The sequence below is a fragment of the Cavia porcellus genome, unplaced genomic scaffold (genome assembly GCF_034190915.1).
Source record: "Cavia porcellus strain 051 isolate PalLab524CR breed Dunkin Hartley unplaced genomic scaffold, mCavPor4.1 scaffold_1, whole genome shotgun sequence".
Taxonomy (NCBI): domain Eukaryota; kingdom Metazoa; phylum Chordata; class Mammalia; order Rodentia; family Caviidae; genus Cavia; species Cavia porcellus.
The window spans coordinates 242,356,549-242,377,075 of NW_026947484.1; the positions used below are offsets into that span (position 1 = coordinate 242,356,549).

Here is a 20,527-nt window from a genome sequence, read left to right on the forward strand (position 1 = left end):
TAGTATACTCTTGACATCTTAAGTGCAAGCCTACCTTCAACACCCTTCAATATCTTTAAACTTTATTTTTTTATTTTAAAGAGAATAAAACAGAACAGAAAGACAGAAAAAAGCAAATCAGAACAGAGCAATACAAGCAACACATGACTTTACAACAAGACATCAGGAAATCAACAGTGGCTACCATAATGTCTCTTGTTTTCTTTGAAATAGTTGTCCATACCTTCACACACAATACAATCAATCACCCAAAACAAAATAGTGTAAAACCAATCAAACCAAAGAAAGAAACCAGAGAACAGGAAATGAACAATGGTTACTATAATGTCTTGTTTTCTTCAAAATAGTTGTTTTCATACCATCACATAATAAAATCAAACAAAACAAAAACCAATAAACAATAAACCAATAAACAATAAAACCAATAAACAAAACAATAAAACCAATAAACAAAAAACCAATAAACAAAAAAATGAAAGCATTGTAGGAACTCAAAACAAGGTAATAGGAAACCAAACATGATTACCATAATACATCCCATTATGTTGCTCATACCATCAGACACAGTAAAACCTAACAAAACAAGACAGAACAGAATGAAACCTAACAAAATTGTGAAAACATTACAAGAGTTCATGACAAGACAATAAGAAATTAACATTGGTTACCACCTTCTCCACCTAGAGTTTCCTTCCCTATCACTTTTATAGTATCTATTCTGTTTTTGGATCCCACTAACTCCCATTTTTTATGCTAGTGTTTACCCATATGAGTTCAAACTGTTTCACTCATGAACATGACCTCTAGTTGCATCCATTTACCTACAAGAGCCTCGAGATTACCCTACTTTAGAGCTGGGTAGCTTTCCATTGTATGAAAATATCTTACGTTTCTTATCCAATCTGTGGTTGATGGGCAAATTACCTTGCTTTTTTCTGGTGTCCTGTCACATGGAACAATTGTTTTCTCCACTTTGATTTTCAGTCTATGAATTTCCTTTTGCATTAAATGTGTTTCTTATATACAGTATATCGCAGAATCTTGTTTCTTGATCAACTCTCCCTGTGTTTGTTTTCGTTGCTGACCTGAGGCCATCCACACTAATGGTTACAATGGCACACACTGGTTTGTCTCTGTCCTGCTGTCCTCCTGCTATTGGCCCTCCACTCTCCCCCTCCATTCAGTTGCCTGTCCTGTTTGGTGATCCTCCTCTGCTGCTGACCGTGGTCCTATTTATCTGTCTTTAGAATATCCTTTAGCACTTTTTTGTACGATTGGTTTGGTGGTCATGAATTACTTCAGTTGTTCCTTGTTTTTCCATTAGTTCTTGAAAGATAATTTTTCAGGGTACAACAATCTGGGTTAGAAGTTGGTTTCTTTCAGGCTTTGAAACGCTTCACTCCAAACTCTCCTTGACTTGATAGTTTGTGTTGAGAAGCCTGCCTTGATTCTGATAGGTTTTCCTTTATAGGTAGTTTCTTTTCTCTAACAGCTTTTAATATTCTGTTCTTGAGCTGAATTTCTGGGATCTTGGTTATTATATGTCAAGGTGTAGATCTACTTTGGTTAGGGCTAGACGGAGTTCTACCTGCCTTACTTATCTGCATATCAGATCCTTTCCCCATGTCTGTAAACAGTCTTTTTATTTCACTTGTGGTGACCCCTGCTTCTTCACTGATATCTATCACTATTGAATTATCTCTTTTTGCATTGCCTTACAGTCACTGAATTGTTATTCCCTGATCCAGTGTTATTTTTAAGAGATCTTTCCTTTCACAATCACTAGCTGCAGTTGTCTTCAAGGTCTGAAAGTCTATCTTCAGTCTTTTTCAAGCAGTTTTGCCAGCTTTCAATTGACTTTTTAAATTTCCTGGATATCTTTTTGAATCAGTTTCATGTATTGTAATTCCTTTTTAAATTGTTCATTCAAAGTTTCCATCATTTTCCTTAAATGTTAGAATTACAAAGTTTAAGACCACAATAATAACTTAAATATTTATAATAAATTATAATTGATATATATGATGTTTTCATATTGTCTTTTAATTTTTATGTATTCTATGCTTCAAAAAGATTTTATATTTATCATCCACAGGTATTTTGCTGTTTCTTTTAAATTTTAATCCTAAATGTTTTATTTTCTTGGTTGCTATTGTGCATAGAATAGTCTTTCCAATTTCATCTCCAAATTTTGTTTTCATAAACTAAAATAAAAGGTTGGTTTAAAATTTATCTTGTATCTAGTCTCTATCAAATTTTTTATTTGAATATTTGGGTTTTCTGCGTATTTATCAGAAAAAAATTGATAATTTAATTTCTTTTCCAATGTTTACTCTGCTTATTTTGTTGTCTTAACTTACTGCTTTTGCACAGAAAAAGAATAGAAGTCTTTAATCTTTTCTGTGATAAAGCAGGGTAGAAAAGCAAATTACTTTTATACTTGAGAAAACTGGAATATTGATAGATGTTGTTGTATGAAAGTCCTGTTACTTTCAAACTTATATAAGGAAATGAATGAGGCAAGCCACTGCTGTTCAAGACAGGTAGAACTGAAAGGATGCTAGAGACATTCTGGTTTAATCTTACTCATCTCATATTTGCTAAAACTAAGCAAAATGTAAGTGATTTGACCAGGACAAACTGCTAGAAACAAAGCTGAGAAAAAGAATGCCAAAAGATACCTGTGACAATATTCTTTGGCAAAGATATAATTGTTTAAAATCTTACTCACAAATTTAGAATATTTATTATCTTTGTGATTGGGAGAGGTTACATTTTAAGAAACAAACTGACAACTAATTTAAGATATTTATTATAACTTTAAATTTTTGTCACTGTGAGTTCCAATTCCCCCAAGAATCCAGCTTTTCTCTTTTTTTTCTCAGTAACAAAATTGCTTCTTTTTGAGGGGATTTTGCTAAATGTGACTAAATTCTAGTCAGTGACATTCGTGCCAATTTTCACATGACCTGAGGAAGTGTTTTAACAGGAAAAGGGCTCCTTCACCTTTCTTACTGGCTGGAAGGTGAAGGTCAGGGATGTCAGAGCACATGGTAGGTGCTGCCTGTGAAGGGTGCCACAGCAGAGATGCGGGAGGATCGGGGTGTGGTGGTGCACTTCTGCAGTCCTAGCACTCAGGAAGCTGAGGCAGAAAGACTGCTGTGAGTCTGATGCTAGCCTGGGCTATCATGAGTTCAAGGCCAGCCTCCACTGCATAGTGAGACCATGTTTTAAAAAATGAAGGAAGGAAGGAAGGAAGGAAGGAAGGAAGGAAGGAAGGAAGAAAAAAAGAAAGAGAGAAAGAAAGAAAGGAAGAAAGAAGAGAGGGAGAGAGAGAGAGAGAGAGAGAGAGAGAAAGCAAGAAAGGCAGAAGACATTTGGATCCCTGAGAACTTAGTGAAGCACTGCTCCCAGTCCTGGGCAGCTTTTCTCTAGATTTCTTTATGGGAACAGAAATAAAATTCTCTCTTATTTAAGCTACTGTTGTTTGGGTTTTCTGTCATTTTAACTGAATCCAACATCGATTTGCCAAGTAAGTTATAAAGACAAAAGTAGAAATGTGTTTTAGAGATAATTTTCAAGTTCCTGCTCTAGAAAGAAAAACTGTTTGATCTCAAGGGCTTTGAATTTACGGTAGTGATTAACAGCAGTAACTGTCACCACCAGAACTGTGATGGATGGAGGCTCGGCCTGGTATTGCCCGCTGTGCCTCAATTGGCCCTGTGCTGTGGGCCGGTTGTTTCTTGTCTCCTGCTTTTGATTCCTTCATCTGTGAAGCAGGGATTTCTAATTCTTAACACAGAGATGCGAGCATTAGATAAAGCATGAAGTCAATATAAATTAGCCCCATGGAGTGTAATGATCTTATCAAGACCACCATCACCACCTCCTGTAAAGGCAAGACATCACATGCACCTGTGTGCCAACATTTACATTAAGTAACAGTAACTGTCACATAGGTGTAAATGTCTGAATTTCACAGATACAGTGTTTCAAAAAACAATTTGAAATACTCTGTGAAAGAGCTGGATTGTAGCTATGGCCTGATTCAGAGGGTCCACATCTGTTTTTGTGACACCATACTCAACTTATTTGACCAAGATTCTTAATCCTTTAAAACATTACATCAGATCATGTGCATTTGAAGGATTTTTCTGTCATTATTGAATATTTTTGTTCCTGCTTTGTCTGTCAATAACATCCCAGCTCTTTGCCAGCTGTCCAGCTAATTCCTAGACTGACTTCTCTGAGAACAGAAAATCATTCCACTTGCACCCCTTTAACTCTGAAATTCTGAGCTCTGTGCGCCCGTGCCATGTTCTGACAGCACTGCTGCTTTTGTGGCTCCCGTCCTGCAGTTCCTCCGTGGAACTGGAGAAGTCCACGGATGCATCCAAGGTCTCCTCGCGTCCATACCCCATGAAAGCTCCCTGTGGTTTGAGACGAGTACCTGACTCACAGGGACTTGCAGTCTCTCCACCTGGAGACCATCACAGGGAATTCTGCATCCCACGCTGAGGGTCTTGCAAGTTGCCAAGGTCAAAGGCCCTGTGGGCTTCTATTATAGGGGCCATATATAAGAATGAAGTGGGAGATGCTAAATCCTCAAGCCAAAATGTAGCCTAATCCTAGCTGGAAGGCCCAGTGACTGTAATAAATGTGTTCTCAGAGGCTGAGTGGAATCCAGACCCAGTGGGTTTCTTGGGATCCGTCCCTTCCAACAGTCCCAGGTAAGGGCCCTGCTGCATCGCCTGGCAGCAAGCACCGCATCTTCTTCTGTGCCACTTGTCTTACTTAATCACACATCAGTTTGTGATTTTTCCAAGACAGACTCTGATTTCTATGAAGGCTAGTAGGAGGCAAAGTATTCAATAAGTATTTGTTGTAAGAACAAATGAATTGTTGAAATAGAGAGCTAGTCCTTCCTACAACAGTTACACAATGAATGTAAAAATAAAAGCAAGGTGAAGAGTTGAAAGAGTAGGAATCTGGTTTAGGTCTTAGAGTGATCAGTACAAACTTCCTGGGTAGGCATACTGGTTGGGCTCTGTTAACTTCATCTAAGGAGGGAAAAAGTCTTTTCACTGGACTGAATGAGGGATGTCACAGTCAGGCAATAGAACAATATGTGCTAATGGATATTTACAGAAATGTTACACTTCAGAAAGCTCTTTTCCTCCTTCCCCTTCCCGTTACTGCGTGAACAACTGTGGGAGTGCCTGGACGTAAAGTGAAAGATCTATGGGAAAGAGCAGCCCTGAGGTGACTGAACTCAGGAAGCTGCAACACCCCTCTGCTCCTGAAATACCTACCCCATCTGGCCCCAAATTCCCACCAAATTCCTACCTTCTTATCAATACCTCATAGACAACCACTTGGAATCACTCAGTACATATTTACTGTTCATCTGCTGAACGAGGTTCTTGAAACTGCTCACAAGTTGGTAAGAAATGTTTGGTTTCAAAGCTTTGTGTAAAAGTCAGTCAGTCCTGTGAGGACTTAGGGGTCTTGTTTATTCCAGTATCAGCATAACCAACCGTACCAATTTGTTACTGGATCTCTTTCTATCTCCAGCTCTGTCCTCGCCATGTCACATGCATAATCTCATTTAATCTTTACCAGACCCTGCAAGGCAGACATAACAGCAAGACATAACAACTCCCATTTCACTGGCAGGGGACAGAAGGCAGGGTGAATGAGAAAGCTGGAGTTTGAATCCATGTCTGTGTGACACCTCTAGCACCATTTTCCTTCTGACTTGACGCTGGCGCCAACCGCTTTCAATGTTCAAGTTGGTCTAAGACTTGACATGATGCACTGGCAATAGTTTGTGTTTCCCTTCCTTTTATTAGATTGTACCTATATGTGGATCAGTTTAATAAACATGGATCTTATAATAACTGATATAAAATAGGTGCTCAGAAATGCTGGATTTTCACAGATACATGCACACTGCCTCCATTTGGTACAAGATCTTTTAAAAACAAGGTACTTCCAGGATAAAGAGGAACTAGGGGAATTTGCAACCACCAATTCAACTCTACAGAGAATACTGCAGGATATCCTAAAAAAGGAAAATACCAAGACTTCAGAAACAGTGGCAGAGAGGCCACAATGAATGGAGCAGAAAGTGAAATGAAGAAGAAAATCTGACAACTAATGACAGAAAAAGAGCCCAACAGAAATGAGGCAGAGAAGATTGGATGGTAGGAACAGCTATTTTGGAGAAAACAAGACATCATAATAGCTAGTGCTGATTTAGTATCATCTTGCTTTGAAGTCCCATCAAGCTTTTATTCTCCTGTCTCCATCGGCCTTAACAGGTTGTATCTTTTTGGATTTTATTATATGTAATAACATAAGCAAAAACTTTTATAGACAAGGAGATTATACAGAAACCATTGTTCATTTTCTGATAGTTGGTTCTAAATACCCTGTAATACTGTCATTCTCTTGAATGGTTTTACATTGTCTTGATATGTTTGGTGCTACAGTATACAAAGTTATACTCAAAGATTTCAAGGAAAGAGACACTATGGTAACTGCTTTTATGTTGGATGTCTTGTGATGAAACACTATTTTGCTTAAATGGTTATGCTTTGACCTGCACTATTTTGTTGTTATGCCCTCTTTTATCTCAGTCTTTTTTTCAATTATTTATTTTTTTATTTTTATCTTTTTAATTAAGGGAAAAATTTTAAAAAGCAGGATACATTATAGTAACCCACTTTGATTTCCTGTTAACTTGATTTGAAACCCTGTATAGCCCTCACCATCTTGCTTTGACTGATTTTCCTCTATTCTGCTTTGCTTGAGAGTACCAAGTTGGAAAGTATAGGCAACAACTGTGAAGACAATAAGATTCATTATGACGCCCATTCTGGTTGACTATTATCTTCTTTTAAAGTCCTGTAATGTCTCCAATGTTTTGGTTTTATTCTTTACTGTTTTGTTCAATTTTATTATAACTGAGGATATAGGCAATTCTTTTTAAGATAGCAAAAGGCAGTAGGGTAACCACTGTTGATCACCTAGTATTTTGTTTTTACATTATCTATTATGTTCATCCTTCTGATTTGACTGACTCTGTGCTGTTATGTCACATTTGGTTTTACTCTCTTCAAAAAAAAAAGTAATAAGAACTGTGGGAGTAATAAAACCCAAAATGTGTAAATGTCATTGTACAAAAGAAAGGAAAAGAAAGTGCGCTAAAGAATATAACTGCATATATATTTAAGTGTATAAGATAGATAACCATATTACTGAGTTTTGTTGGATCATTGAACAAAACTGTTTCCAGTCTCACTGTTTGAAAGTCCACTTTATATGCTTTAATTTTGTAACTTGAACAACTATTTCTAAGATAACAATATGTAATCTATTAACTAGTGATTTCCTATTGTTTATTTTTTCTGAAATTCTGTATAAGGGGCTGGGGATTTAGCTCAGCAGCATAAGCGCCTGCTTTGCAAGCAGGCAGCCGTGAGTTCCCTCCCTGGTACCGATAAAAAAGGAAAATGAAATTCTGTATAACCTGTACCCTTTTCTCAAATAAAAACAAACAAACAAACAAAAAAACCACTATACTCAAAATGGAAGCGAAAATCAAGGTGTGGAAGTTTTGCTTTGGGGTGCTGAAGTCACTGATCTGGAACCACAGAAAGTCACAGGTGCGTTTGCATTATGTATTTTGTTTGATGCCATGTTTTAAAAGGGAAAAACTAGACAGAAGTTCCAGTGGGTCAAAATACTGTCATTTTAATATTTCCTTAACACCAAACTCACTTTAGTTAGCTACTGCTTTAGACCAGAGCCTGGTTGCAGGAATCTTTTGTCTCTAGCGCTAACCTAAGCTCCTGGAACACAGCTGGAGCACAAGATGCTCACTGGGTAATGAGAAAAGGTCGTGTTAAGAGCTCTTGGGACTGCTGAAGTGGGACTTGGGGCTGGCAGGGGACATGACTCTGAGCACATGAAGTTTATTTTCACTGCTGCCTCCAAGCCTTCCACATGGTTCTTTTAATTAAACTTTAAAGAAAAAAGTGAGAAAAAACTGTTTAAGCTAAAATGTAAAGAAGTAAAATTTATCTTAAAGCGAACTACTATGTTCCCTGAAGATGCTTCAGGTACAAAGACCTCTGAGAGACTCAGAGAATAATGCAGTACTCGGTCTACTCTCCAGGGATTCACCGAGTGGCCGGAAATACTGCTACTGGGGACGGGGATGACAGCAGTGATGCTGCTTGTGCTCGAGTCACAACTGCTCACCCTAACGGTGACGAATACTATCGAAGTGGTGGACATCAGAGTTCCAGGATTCTAGTATGGATCTTCCTGCCTACCTGCTCCCAAACAAAGTGACGGGAGTGACATACTTGTAGGCAGCTGAGGTAGCCTTTGCCCAGGCTTTCTGCAGTTCTGAAAGAAATGCAACCATCTGCTCTAGAAAACCAGCCCCGAGATCCCTCCATGAGTGTTCCGATTCCCAGGCTGGCCATGCTCTGAAGTCCAAGCCCAGGTCCAAAGCTTTGACTCTGCCAGAAGTAGGCAGAACCCAGAGCTACACATGCAAAGATCTTCCCTCGAAAAGAGAAGGCGAAGCAAAGCTTTCACAGACATACTATGGACTATAATTCAGTGTCTAAAATTACATGTATGAAGAGTTTTAAGAGTCATGTTTCTACTATAATGTTAAGAAAAAGAGTAAGACATAAATTTTAAAGAAGTGAGTAGATGCCACTAGGGAATAACATTGAAAACAGGAAAATATAGCTAGTTTGTAGGTGATTTTTATTTTCTTCTGTTTTTCACGTTTTCCATGCTGAGCAAGTAGCACCCTTTTCATTCAGAAAGAGGCACTGCCCAGTGAGTAGGTCCCAGCTTGGGGACGCCTGGGGGAGCCAGCGCTGGGGTCTGCTGTGGCAGCCACCACTTCCCAAAGACGGGAAAACTAGAAAAAAAGCCTTCTGAAAGAAAAAGGAATCTATCATTAAAAAAGAATTCCGTCTTTTGTCCCTGCCCGACCACCACGGTGGGGACAGTGTCCTGCGGCCAGGAGTGCCTGCGTCAGCTGGGCTGTAACATGTGGCCCCTGTGCCTCTGTGCCCAGGCCTCTGTGCCCTGGCAGAAAGGCCTCTGTTCCCCGGGCTCGTGCAGCTGCCGTGGCGCCGGGAGAAGTAGGCTGGATGCTGTGAGGACCTCGCCCACCCACAGATGCACAGGAGCACACGAGGCCAGAGAGGCCGTTCACATTCCACCTCCTAAGCAAGCGCCTCCTAAGCAAGCGGGCATGAGGAGCTCACGAGCACCACGTTAGCACCAAGGCACTGTCTCTTGGTGCAGGTGCAGGCAGCCCTGAGGGGACAGTGATTTCCCAAAGGCTGCAGGTGAATGGGATGCATGGCATTGCCAGTTGGGTGCCAGACCCCCCTGCAGTCTAAATTTATTTAACTTCTTGATTTAATTAACAACCTCTGGTAACAGCAAATACTACTTTTCATTAAAAACTAACAATGATGCTAATCATTGTTGAGCATCAATTAAAAGCCATGGCTCTAAGATAATAAAAATTTTATCTCAAGGTAATTTTGTAAGATGTTATAATTTACTTTTAACAACTGTGAGGACCAGTGCTATGCACTCATTCAGTGGTAGAGTCAGAATTCAGGTTTGGTTCTAACATCTTGTCCTGTTTTCTGTCTGTTCTTCCATGTTAATGTCTGATCTCTGGATTATTAAGATTTTCTTGTTCAGAATTTTTATTTCATACCCCAAGAAACTGAAAGTTTGAGGAATTAAGTGACATGAAAATTTATATAAACAAAAGCAAACTCAAGCTGGATGTGGTGGCACAAACCTGTAATGCCAGCACTGTGGGAGGGTAAGGCAGGAAAATCCCAGGTACAAACCCAGCCTGGGCAACTTAGAACCAACCAAGGCTGTCTGAAAAAAAAATTTTTAAAAAGCTGAGGATATAGCTCAGTGTGAAGGTCCTGGGTTCAATCCCCAGTACTGAAAAAAAAAAAAAAATCAAACTCAGATCTGAAACAGATTAATTGCTTCTTGTTTATTTTTAAATTATGTTACCTCAACATCGTAACAGTGACCTCTGATATATAGTATGTCATCTTTTGTCATTTTAATTGACATGAGATATTTTATAAATATTAATAATATTTTATAATACTGTCATTTTCTGAATCCAGGATAATTTTAGAGTCACAGATTTCCTTTCTTTTTGTACAAACATGTCAGGGGAAGATTCAGAACCCTGAGTCATGACATTTTCCACTCAGAACAAAATGGGAATGTTCTCAAGGCATCCGCAGCCAAAGCACTCCAAGAAATTTCCTCAAGCTTCTTGGTCTGTTATTCCAAACTCTCTGCTCTCTCTCCCTCTGTTTTGGAAAGGAACATTCATTAAAGACCTTGTACACTCCAGAGTGCGCCACACACTTTCAAATACATCATGTTAATCCACGCAGCTCATCTCAGGGTGTAATTTTCATTTTCCAGAGTGTAGATAGACAGCTTGTTTGCGAAGGCTGGCCCTGCCATGAGGCCACACTTCCCTACCCACAGGAGACTGCTTTCTGGTGAGACTCGGGCCTGACCTGGGCAAACTGTTCACCACTGGATCCTGACTCAAATGCTCTCAAAATGCTGCCTCCACGCTGAATGATAGAAGGTGATCTTTGGTTGCATTGATAGTATTACAAAGTGTCCTTGCATTGATAGTATTAAAGTGTCCTTACAGATCCGTATTTAAATACAGGTGAGATGATGACAGAGACATTAGACAAAGTGGCCTGCTGAGCAGAATAGGCCATGGGAGGACGTAGAGCTTGCCACACTACTCCTTCTGAGCATGTGCGCATTCCACACGATGAAAACTCTGCAAAGGCCCAGGAATCGAGTCCCCAGGATCAGCAGACTGAGGATGCTGGGTCTGGGTGAGAACTCTTCACTGAGTAGCCTTGTGACCTTAGGCAAACTCCTTTCCTGTGTGGGGCCCAGGATGAAGCTTGCTTTGAGAACATTTAGCCCTGCAGAGCTGGGGAGAAGACCGTGGTCTGCCCTGCCTTCACGGCCTTCCGGCTCTAGGAGTGGGATGCCAGCCCTTCCTCCTCCGGTGAGCTTTGAGGTGTGGCACTTGACCTAGGGGTGGATGGGGCAGTTTTCAGAGAGCTCATCAAGCATTGCACCTGTTCTGTGGAGCCTGCAGAGGCCCTGAGGCCCACCTGCCTGGGCGCCCTCCAGGCTGGCCAGGCCCTGCAGCATACTCTGGCCACCTCTGACAGCCGAAGGCCTGGTTACCTACCCAAGCCTCTACTGACCTGGTGGAGAGCTGGCTCATTTCCAAGGCTCCCCTGCAGCAGCAGACATGTAGGCAGGATTCCCAGGGGCCTCCGGCCCGGGCACAGCTCGCTCCACAGCGTCCTACCCCACATGTGAAATTCCACGGAAAACACAGTAAAACGCGACTCTACCCTATAAGAATTCGTGGCTTTTCTTCCCAGATTATTTGGCTTCAGAATAAATTTTCACTTTGCCTGGGAAAACCCAATTACAGTCACAGACTTGGCCCCTTGTCCCACGACCAGCACCGGGGACAGGAGAGGACAGGCAAGTTGTTTTAGCCACTGGAACCTCTGTGGAACAATCTGCACAAGATCAGCATTTTCATTCTTGAATAACTTTTTTTTCGTACAATTGAGGTGAAGACAAGCTTTGAAGCTGCACGATAATGGCAACTTCCGTAGATTTTAAAGGACGAAGAGAATGTGTCCTTTATCCCATGTTCAAAATGTACTTGAATTCCCAGAAGGTGGGACAGGAAAGAGGAAGAAGGGGATCAGTTGGAGGAAGTGAAAAAGCTCTTAGAGGAGTTAAAGACACGAAGGCTCTTTTGGAAGTGTGTGTGTGTGTGTGTGTGTGTGTGTGTGTGTGTGAGCATAGGAAACAAGGTTTTGGGTTAGTAGGAAAGAGCTGTAGGAAGGTATATTTTCTTTATTATGAAGCCCTGGGACTAAAGAGTGAAGGGACTGATCATAAAAGACAACTCCACACACGCGCACACACGCACACTCACACACTCGCAGGCGGTGAGAGATTAGTCATGAAATGAGCTGGGAAGACAAGAGGCGCGGGAGGAGTGTCAGGGAGACATTTCCTATTCGGGAGGCTCAGAAGGATGTGAGTGTTAGAGCACAGAGAATGCCACCGTTCACAGAGGCAGGGCTCTGAAGCATTTTCACTGAAGCCCAGTGACACTGGATTGTGTTCCTTAGCCACACTGCGCAGGGCCTGCACGTAGCCTTAGAATGCACTCAGCAAGGAGGTAAAGATGTTTTTCTAGTTTCCTGGTCTGTTGCTGCCAACTGTGTGGAAGCAGTACTTGACGGGGTGATGGTAGAGTAAACGCAGGATGGAAAGAGTGTGCAGTTCAGAAGGAAGGGCAGAGGGAGCTTGAAGTCTCAGGTGGGTGCTTCTTTCTTCCCCAAATTCCCTCTGAATGGAGCTGCTGCACTTTTTTTCTCACTTCCTGAAGTACTTCAGCCTGTGTTTCCTGTTAGACATAAATTCCTCGAGGGCTGGTAGCTTTTTCATGTTCCACAGTGGCTACAGGTACTCGGCACATTTATTCAAGAAATATTTACTTTATCAGGTGGCTGAAGACCTGTTAGCTGTCAGCTGGTTTTCAAAGCTCATTTTGTTATTTAGTGGTTCCATTAGGACTGCAGAGACTGTGGTGAGCAGACTGCTTTCTGAGGTGTTTGCTATGAAAGGAATGACAATGATAGAATATATATGTATCCCATTTTCTGTTCATCAAAGTTGTAAAGTACCATAAAAGCCAACACTGAGGGTTAAGCCACTAATTCAAGACCATGGAACTCTTAAACTGTGGGCCTGGGCAATTTCACATGGATAAAAATGAGCTTGAACACTCCTTTGTATACTTTCATTTCCTCTCATAGTTTTCTTCCAGCCAAATGAAATATGAAATGAAGAGTTTTCCTGTTCACAAATTAAAAGTGATGGAACGCTAAATGGATGCTTTTCATCTAACTCTGCGGAAAGAATATCTTTATAATCAATTAAAGAAAAACTAACAACCTAGTATGAAGAAATTAATTTCACTGTTTAACTTCTTCCTGAAATTTCCCCTATGAGCAAGAAGCAAACACCAAATAGTTTGTATAAAACACTTGAACTTCGGTAAAATAAAATTGATAGTTTTCCATTAACTCATAAAATCAATTGCCAAGAATACCATCACACAGAAGTCGCTAATTGAAAGGCAGATTTGCACAGCACTTTGATACTTTAAGGCGAAGTACTGCAGTAATATGCATTTTAACTGAGTTGCTAATGCTTGGTGGTGTTCAATCGGACATTCTACTCATAATTTAGGATTGAACTTCAAGAAACCAGAAATAAAGCTGGGTGCAGTGGCACACACCTATCTCCAGACTGAAGAAGCCCACGTCAGGAGGATCACAAAGTCAAGTCCCATCTGGGCAACTTAGTTTCAAAAGAAAAATAAGTAAATAAACAAAAAGGGCTGGGATGGAGCTTTGTGGTCTAGCATCCCTGAGTTCAATTCATAGGTGACAAAAAATGTCAGAAATAAGCATGTGAGTCAAAAATGAATGCAGTACAAAACAGAGAATCCCACAGAATCACAGTTTACTCTGTAAGATACCATTGATTGCAAAAAACATTCTAAAATATAAAATACAGAAATATCAAGGTCTGGTTATTCACATTAGAAAGGAATTACCTAGCTTCAAAGCATACTTAACATGTCAGTGGTTTGCAACAACAAAATTTATTTACAAAAGTTCATAGTCTTTCAGAGTTTAAGAGATACTCAACAAGCCCCAAAGAAAAAAAGAAAACATATTTAAGGTGACCAATTTCTATTTCAGAAAAGTTTTTATATGAGCAAGAATGGAAAAAATAGGATTTGTTGATAGCTCTACAATAATTGCAAGTAAATTTAACACATTTCTTAACACTTTGCTTTTTTATGAGCAATACTTCACAATGAAATATTTTTAATTAAAAGAGCCCTGCTTTCTATAAAAAGTTCAGCATTTACTGTACTAGCTGCACTGAGACTGAGGGCCATTTGGTGAACGAGAGTATTCCAAGTCTTAATAGTAATTTAGAACAAAAAGGAGTAGAATCTTCACTTGGAAATAATCCAAGTTATTAAAACTACCAAACATTACTTTTAACAAAGTAAACAGTGGGTTTTCCACAGCAGGTGATCCACCAGTAGGACTGCCCCAAAGCAAGGTGTGGAGGAACCCAGAGCAAAGCCCTTTCAGAGTCACGCAGACTATTATGAGACTTGTGTGCTTTAAATTAGCTGATGAGGTTATAGAACACCTCTTTAATACACTTAGAGGTACTTTACCATTAAAATGTCAAATCTCCTTGAGAATTCTGCACTAATTTGTTATTCCATTTTTCTTTCATTCATTAAGGAGTTTCTAAAGCGCCCCCAAGTCCTTCTCTCAGTAAAGTTCTCAATGAATTAAGCTAGGAGCAGCTCAAACTATTCTGACTCACTTAAGAGATCATAAGTCATCTTTACAAACAAACTGTAATCAAGGAAGGCAGTGTTGTGGTCCCCTTGCAGTGTAAACATGTTACAATAATTGAAATACTTCCATTACTTAAGAGATCACGATCTCAGTAAGTGGAGCGTGCACTTGCTATGGTCTAGATTGCTATTTTCCCCGTGACTTAACAGTGTCAATTCTTCAAAACAAATAAAATTAATTTATTGTTTTACTCATTAAAAATAAAAGGATATACAAGTGATTTAAAGAGCATTCTACTCTTAAAGGTACTAGCAGAATGCTTTTGTATATCTACTAAAAATCAATTATAAGATAAACCATAGTCTAACATTTTCTTTTAATAACATATTTAAAGTAATGTTAATGCTGAACATGGTGTTAGTAGACATGATTTAATTTTTAAATATAATTAACAAGGTACATACAATCAGAACAGGCAATTTAATTGAAAACTATTGAGTTTCTGCTATAAAAGACATGCATTGTATAGATATTGTGGAAATATGAAAAGGGTCATTTAAATTTTTGCCTTTGTAGATGGTTCTGTCTTAGTATAGATACGTTTTCAGGGTAAAAATTTTCCACAAATACTATATATATATATATATTTCTTGTTTTATCAGCACCGGGGATACTATATATATTTTTAAAGTGCTGAATTTGGTAAATTATATGGTTCCCTATCTAGCACATTTACTCTGCTGTGTGATTTAACCACTGGATATAGAAATAGTAGTCATTCACTAATTTACCTCTATATTGTCTGATGCTTCAGGAAAGTTGCTGTTTATACCTCCTCAATGAGATGGATAATGTTGGTTTCAACCATTCAGCCATTAGTTGAATAAGATCCCTTCTGTCAAAAAAAACTTTCCTGTATTTCCAGATAATCATTGATTTAAAGAGCTTAAAAATTACTCAGTAGAAAGAAAAATACCTTTAAAAGGACCCTGAGATATTTCTGTCATCAATTAGGAAACATGTTTGGTATTGATGTCATCATCCTATGAAACTCCTCAGGGTGTTCCTCTGCAATCTTAAGAATCCATACCTATCTGCACTTGGATTTGAGAAGCTGCAGGTGCTCAGGACAACTTTCCCAGCAACATTCCTGGTCCTGTTGTCCAGTTACAGAAAGTGATTCAGGTACCAAAAATCAAAGTCAGGAACTTAGTAATTCAAAAACTCTGGGTCTCCACATAGACTACCTGGTGTTCAGAACAACCTGGAACGGGATCAAGGCCAGGCACCACATACCTAGCCAGCACTTTTTAAGGAATAGAATCTAAGGAAGAATTCACCCCAGTTTGGTGAAGCTTACCAAGAAGGCAGAAGCTAGGTTATGCTGGCATCTGGTGAGGAGGCTGAGAAACTCATTATTATCTGCTTCCTCAGTCTCAACAACTTCCCAGACTGCTGAGCACCTCTATCAAATGAGAAGGAGACTCCAGCTGGGCCTTCAGCATCCCTGCTAACATCTCTCTGACATCTCAGCGAAGAGGACATTGGGGATGGCTGTGGCTGTTTACCAGGTCTGAGAGATTACGTGTTTTTGGAGAAAGAACAGGAGAGCCCAGATTATCTTTCAAGACATTGAACTTTATTGTTAGGCACCTGGAAGAATTTTTGATGAAGAAAGACAGAAAATGAGGGAGAAATGGAGGAGGCAAGGAAGAGAAAATGAGGAGTGGGGGAAGAGGAGGAAGAAAATTAGGCCTGTCATGCTGCCCACTGTATAACGCCAGGTGAGCTCGTCAAGGAAAAATGCTGCGTGAGAGGAAAGAGACTTCTGTCTGCAAAATGATGGGCCTGTGTGTACAGCGGTGTGCAGGGTTCACAGGGATGCAGGTCCCTCACTGCGATCAGATATTAACCTGAGCTTTCCTGACCCTCCCACCCCTTCTCTGCAGGTGGCTTCATCTGGAGAATTTCCACGAAGGATTGACATCCTGGATTTAGGCTCTGCCTTTCAGGAGCCAGGAGAGAGCTGGCAGAGCCTACTCTGTGTCTACACTGCAGCCTCTTCCCTCCAGCAGGTCCTCATCCCTGCAGTGGCAGTGATTCTGGGGGTTTGGACAGGCAGAGGAGTGGAGTGCACCTGCAGTGTTTCTGCAACCTGGGTGCCCTAATGCTTCTGGGGAGGAGGACAGGGGCAGATAGAGGGGCCCTTGTACAGTTCTCACAGAGGACTGCTGATGCACATGGTTTGCCAGGGCTCCCCCAAATCCTAAAGTCCCAGAAAAATTGAGATGCACAGAAGGCCGGGAAGCCAGACTAAAATCCAATGATGGGGTGGATTAGAGACCAGGGGCAACAGAAAGAGATGCAGAAACCTTGAAAGAAAAAAGAATCGAGCAGGAGGAAGAGATGCCAAAGGGCTGAGCAGGACCTGCCGAGCAGCAGACACTGATCTGAAGACTGCAGCAACGTCACTGGGGATGCTGAGAGCTGCAGAGCTGCAGGAAGAGCACACCTCTCTACACCACCTTGTGAGTGTTTATTTCTCAGGCTAGAACTGGACTTTTGTTACCCTCTGATTCTGGCCTCAGTTTCCTGATCTATAAAACAAGAGGTTTGGAGCCCTCACTTTACAAGGTCTTTTCTGGTGTGACCTGCTGTGCTTGCCAAGCTGGGGGCCAAAGAATCTCAGAACAAATAGCTGTGAGTGTTAACACCCCAACCTCCTTTCCTCTACTACTGTATTGATGCAGAGAAACATCTGCACCATTCACTGAACGAATGCCCCCTCTTACGCTGCCAGGCGTATGGCTCACCGGTCAGGAATGAGGGGGCAGAAGACAGGAGGATGTCCACGCTGGATCTCCAAGGCTATTCTTGAATTTTTAATTTCAAATTTTATTCATTTGAATAAATTCTAAATGTATTTTGGGGGTTGGAAGTAGTTGGACTATTAAAGGGCCCAAGAAGCATGTCATGATCCCACCTCTTTGAGGGAAATCTCTTTTACATAGAGACCAGGTCTGCTTTTCCGTGGAAATCCAGCACAAACTGCCTTGCCCTTCTCCTGCCCGCCTCCCTCAGCCGTTCTGCCCGCCTGCTTCAGTGCAGCATTGTCTGGGCTTATTAAACACCCAAGCCTGATGAGAGCACACACACTCAAGAGCAAGGTGCACAGACAGGCAGGACCCTCTCTCTCTCTCTCTCTGTCTCGCTCTCTCTTTCTCTCTTTCTCTCTCTCTCTCTCTCTCTCTCTCTCACACACACACACACACACACACACATACACAGAGGCAGTTCACATAGATTGGGGGTAAACTGCTTGACAAGAGTTTCATTTTGAATTAGTTTCAATCTGAAATTCCTTTTTCAAGAATTTTTTAAAAATCGTATGTACCAACACGTCTCTCTAGCTTCTCTTATCTTCAAATAGGAAATGACACACAGTGAATACTTTGTGTTTTCCACATCCACCAGCATTTCATTTCATTTTAGTCTCCAAGATATGGATAGGAGGGCAACTCTAGAAAAATGGATTCCCACTCCCGCGTCGCACAGGGCTGGCATGCAGGCAGTGCCCAGCTGGGCGGGCTCCGGGCTCCCTTAAGAGCACCCATGCAGCCTCCCCTCGCCCTCTTCACGCCCCAGCACGTTCTTCAACAGTCTAGTCCTACCCAGATTTTGACCTTGCAAAGCCCCTTCCACTTTCTGTGCAAGGAACAATCCACTTTCACTCAAAACGCAAAATGACCTTTTCTCCTTTATAGAAGCCCAAACAAGCTAACACGCCTGGGCCGGCCTTTGAGCCCTGCCTGCTGGAAGGGAGCAGGGAAGCCAAGCCTGGTCTGGGGCTGACGGCCCCCATTCAGGGATGACTCTCGGGCTTTACTCACACTCGTGCTGCGCTAGAAGAGCCTTCCTTTATCTTTGCTCCCATTCACCACTGCGACGAAAAATAAAAAACGCGGAATTCTCTTCTTATACTGAAAACTGTACTTATGTTGCCTCTAACTCCTCAGATTTTCAGCAATGCCATTCTGCTCCGCAGTCGCCCCTGGGGTCCGCCTCAGCGCCCGCCGCAGCTCACTGCGTTTCTCCGGCGCACACCTTGGTGGCTCCTCCGGGAAGAAGATGGTGCACTAGCCCAGCGACAGGTTAGCCTGCCTGCGGGCCCGGGAGTTCATCTGCGGCCGGAAAACTTCCCGGCCGTCCCTCCGCTGCTTAGACCTGCCTCTGGGATTCGCCTGTGTGCAGACCTCAGCTCGAAAAGCACCCGGTTCTGCGTATTTAAAACCCAGCCTAAGATCATCCCCAAACGCGCCGCAGACCCACACGCGCTCCCCCACCCACTTCTCCAGGTTTTCGGGAACCACGGCGAATCCGCGTAGATACCAGCGCCGAGGAGGCTTTGTCCCCATTCATTCAGACGTTTGCTGAACCGAGTCTGCGACCGCATCCGAAATCTGCCCGGCAACTGCCGTGCTCCACAGACAGAAACGCAACGAAACCGCATTTTCCACTTACAGTTATAGCGCTGCGCACGGTCGCCTCACGAAAATGACAAAACTCAACAGTTCTTTTTTAAAAAAAAAATTAAAAAGGTGTTTAATTTGGGAGCCGGCGAGGCAGTCTCTGCGTGCGGCTCTCTCCTTTTCCAGAGTCCGGGCTGCTGGAGTCCCTCTGGGATCGCGCCTCGCAAGCCCAGCAGCCGCCGAGACACGCTCGGGTGAGGCTCTGCTGCAGCTCGGAATCCCATAGAAAAACTGGGGTCCCTGGGGCCGGATGCGCAGGCGCGCGAGCGCGCTTTCCCCCGCCCGGCAGCCAAGAGTGGAGAGCGGCGCCAGAGCGCATGCTCGGCCCGAGTTGCTCCGCGTTTCCGCGTGTGGATCCGAGTCTCCACATTTTAGCAGAAACTCAAAAGCAAAGTGGTTTGGCCAAGGAAGCCAGTTTCCCGGGCGGTAGCTGGGACAGGCGCTGGGCAGGCGGCTGGACTCCCCACGCCGCTGACCTCGCCAGCGGCCGGACCGTGCTTGAACACGCGGCGCCTCCCTGCACCCAAGATATCGCGGAGGACGCCCTCCCACGAGCGTGCAGTAGTCGCCTGTGTCCACCCGCGACGGCGTGACCGGGCCGCGGCTTCTGGCCTGAGGGCTCCCCCACTCGGCGCGGGACCCACTGGTTCAGAACGGTGTAGGAAGACACGCGTGGAAGGGTGCTGACCTGAGGCTTCCGCCCTGTGCACCCTGGGCAAGTCGAGGCAGCGACCAGGTTGCGCTCGCTGAGCGCCTTGTGCATATAGAAAATACGTGTTCATTGAAAATGGTTTGCGTGGGTATAGGGGAAAGGGTATACATAGAGCACCCTGCAGAACCAGAGCTGCAGGACAGCAGCTGGCACTAGACGGTTTGTTCAGCCCCCTCTGTGTCCTCGAATGGCTCCGACGGGCCCCAGTGCTTGCCAAAGCCTGGAAGACTTGGCACAGAGTGGTGCCCAGTGAATGCTGGTCGCTTCCCTCCCTGGAAAGCAAGCATTCCCAGATGTTCCCAGGCCGCTGACGTCCCCAAGCGCGTACGTTTACATCCACTTCAACACTACTCATGGATCCACCTACTAACTCTTGGGCACAGTCCTGTGCTTTGGAGAGAAACGCAGTCAGTAAAAGCCTCTCCTGGGAGCCACACTGTTAGGAGTTTTACTTTCAAGGAGAAGAAATTCTGGGAGCGCGATGGAGGTCATCGTCGTCCTGACGCACAGCGGTTTATGATTTGCACAGCGTCTTCCCAAACACTATTTATCACCTTCAGGAACCCGCAGGGTTGAGCCCGTCTCTGCGGGCTCTGCACCAGCGCTCGCTCCACCGCGTGGACCCCAGCCTGCGCGCGCTCGGGGCTTCCTGAGCCGGCCAAGGGAGGCTGCCCGAGCAACTGGCTAAGGAGGGCTCACGTTGCAAGGGTGCATGCGGCGGCCCTGAT

At 42.9% G+C, this 20,527-nt stretch overlaps 1 protein-coding gene across 2 annotated transcripts in view; it reads right to left on the minus strand.

Moving 5' to 3' along the window:
• The window catches only part of Vsnl1 (visinin like 1), a 108,111-nt gene extending 88,784 nt beyond the window's left edge, over positions 1 to 19,327 (minus strand). The window contains exon 1 of one of the 2 annotated variants that reach the window (XM_003472852.5): positions 19,080 to 19,327. The gene's annotated coding sequence lies outside the window, so the exon portion shown is untranslated. Of the gene's footprint in view, positions 1 to 18,448; positions 18,742 to 19,079 lie in introns of those variants that run through there. The other variant, XM_023566300.2, reaches the window with a different exon arrangement.
• Positions 19,328 to 20,527: the final 1,200 nt, after the last annotated feature.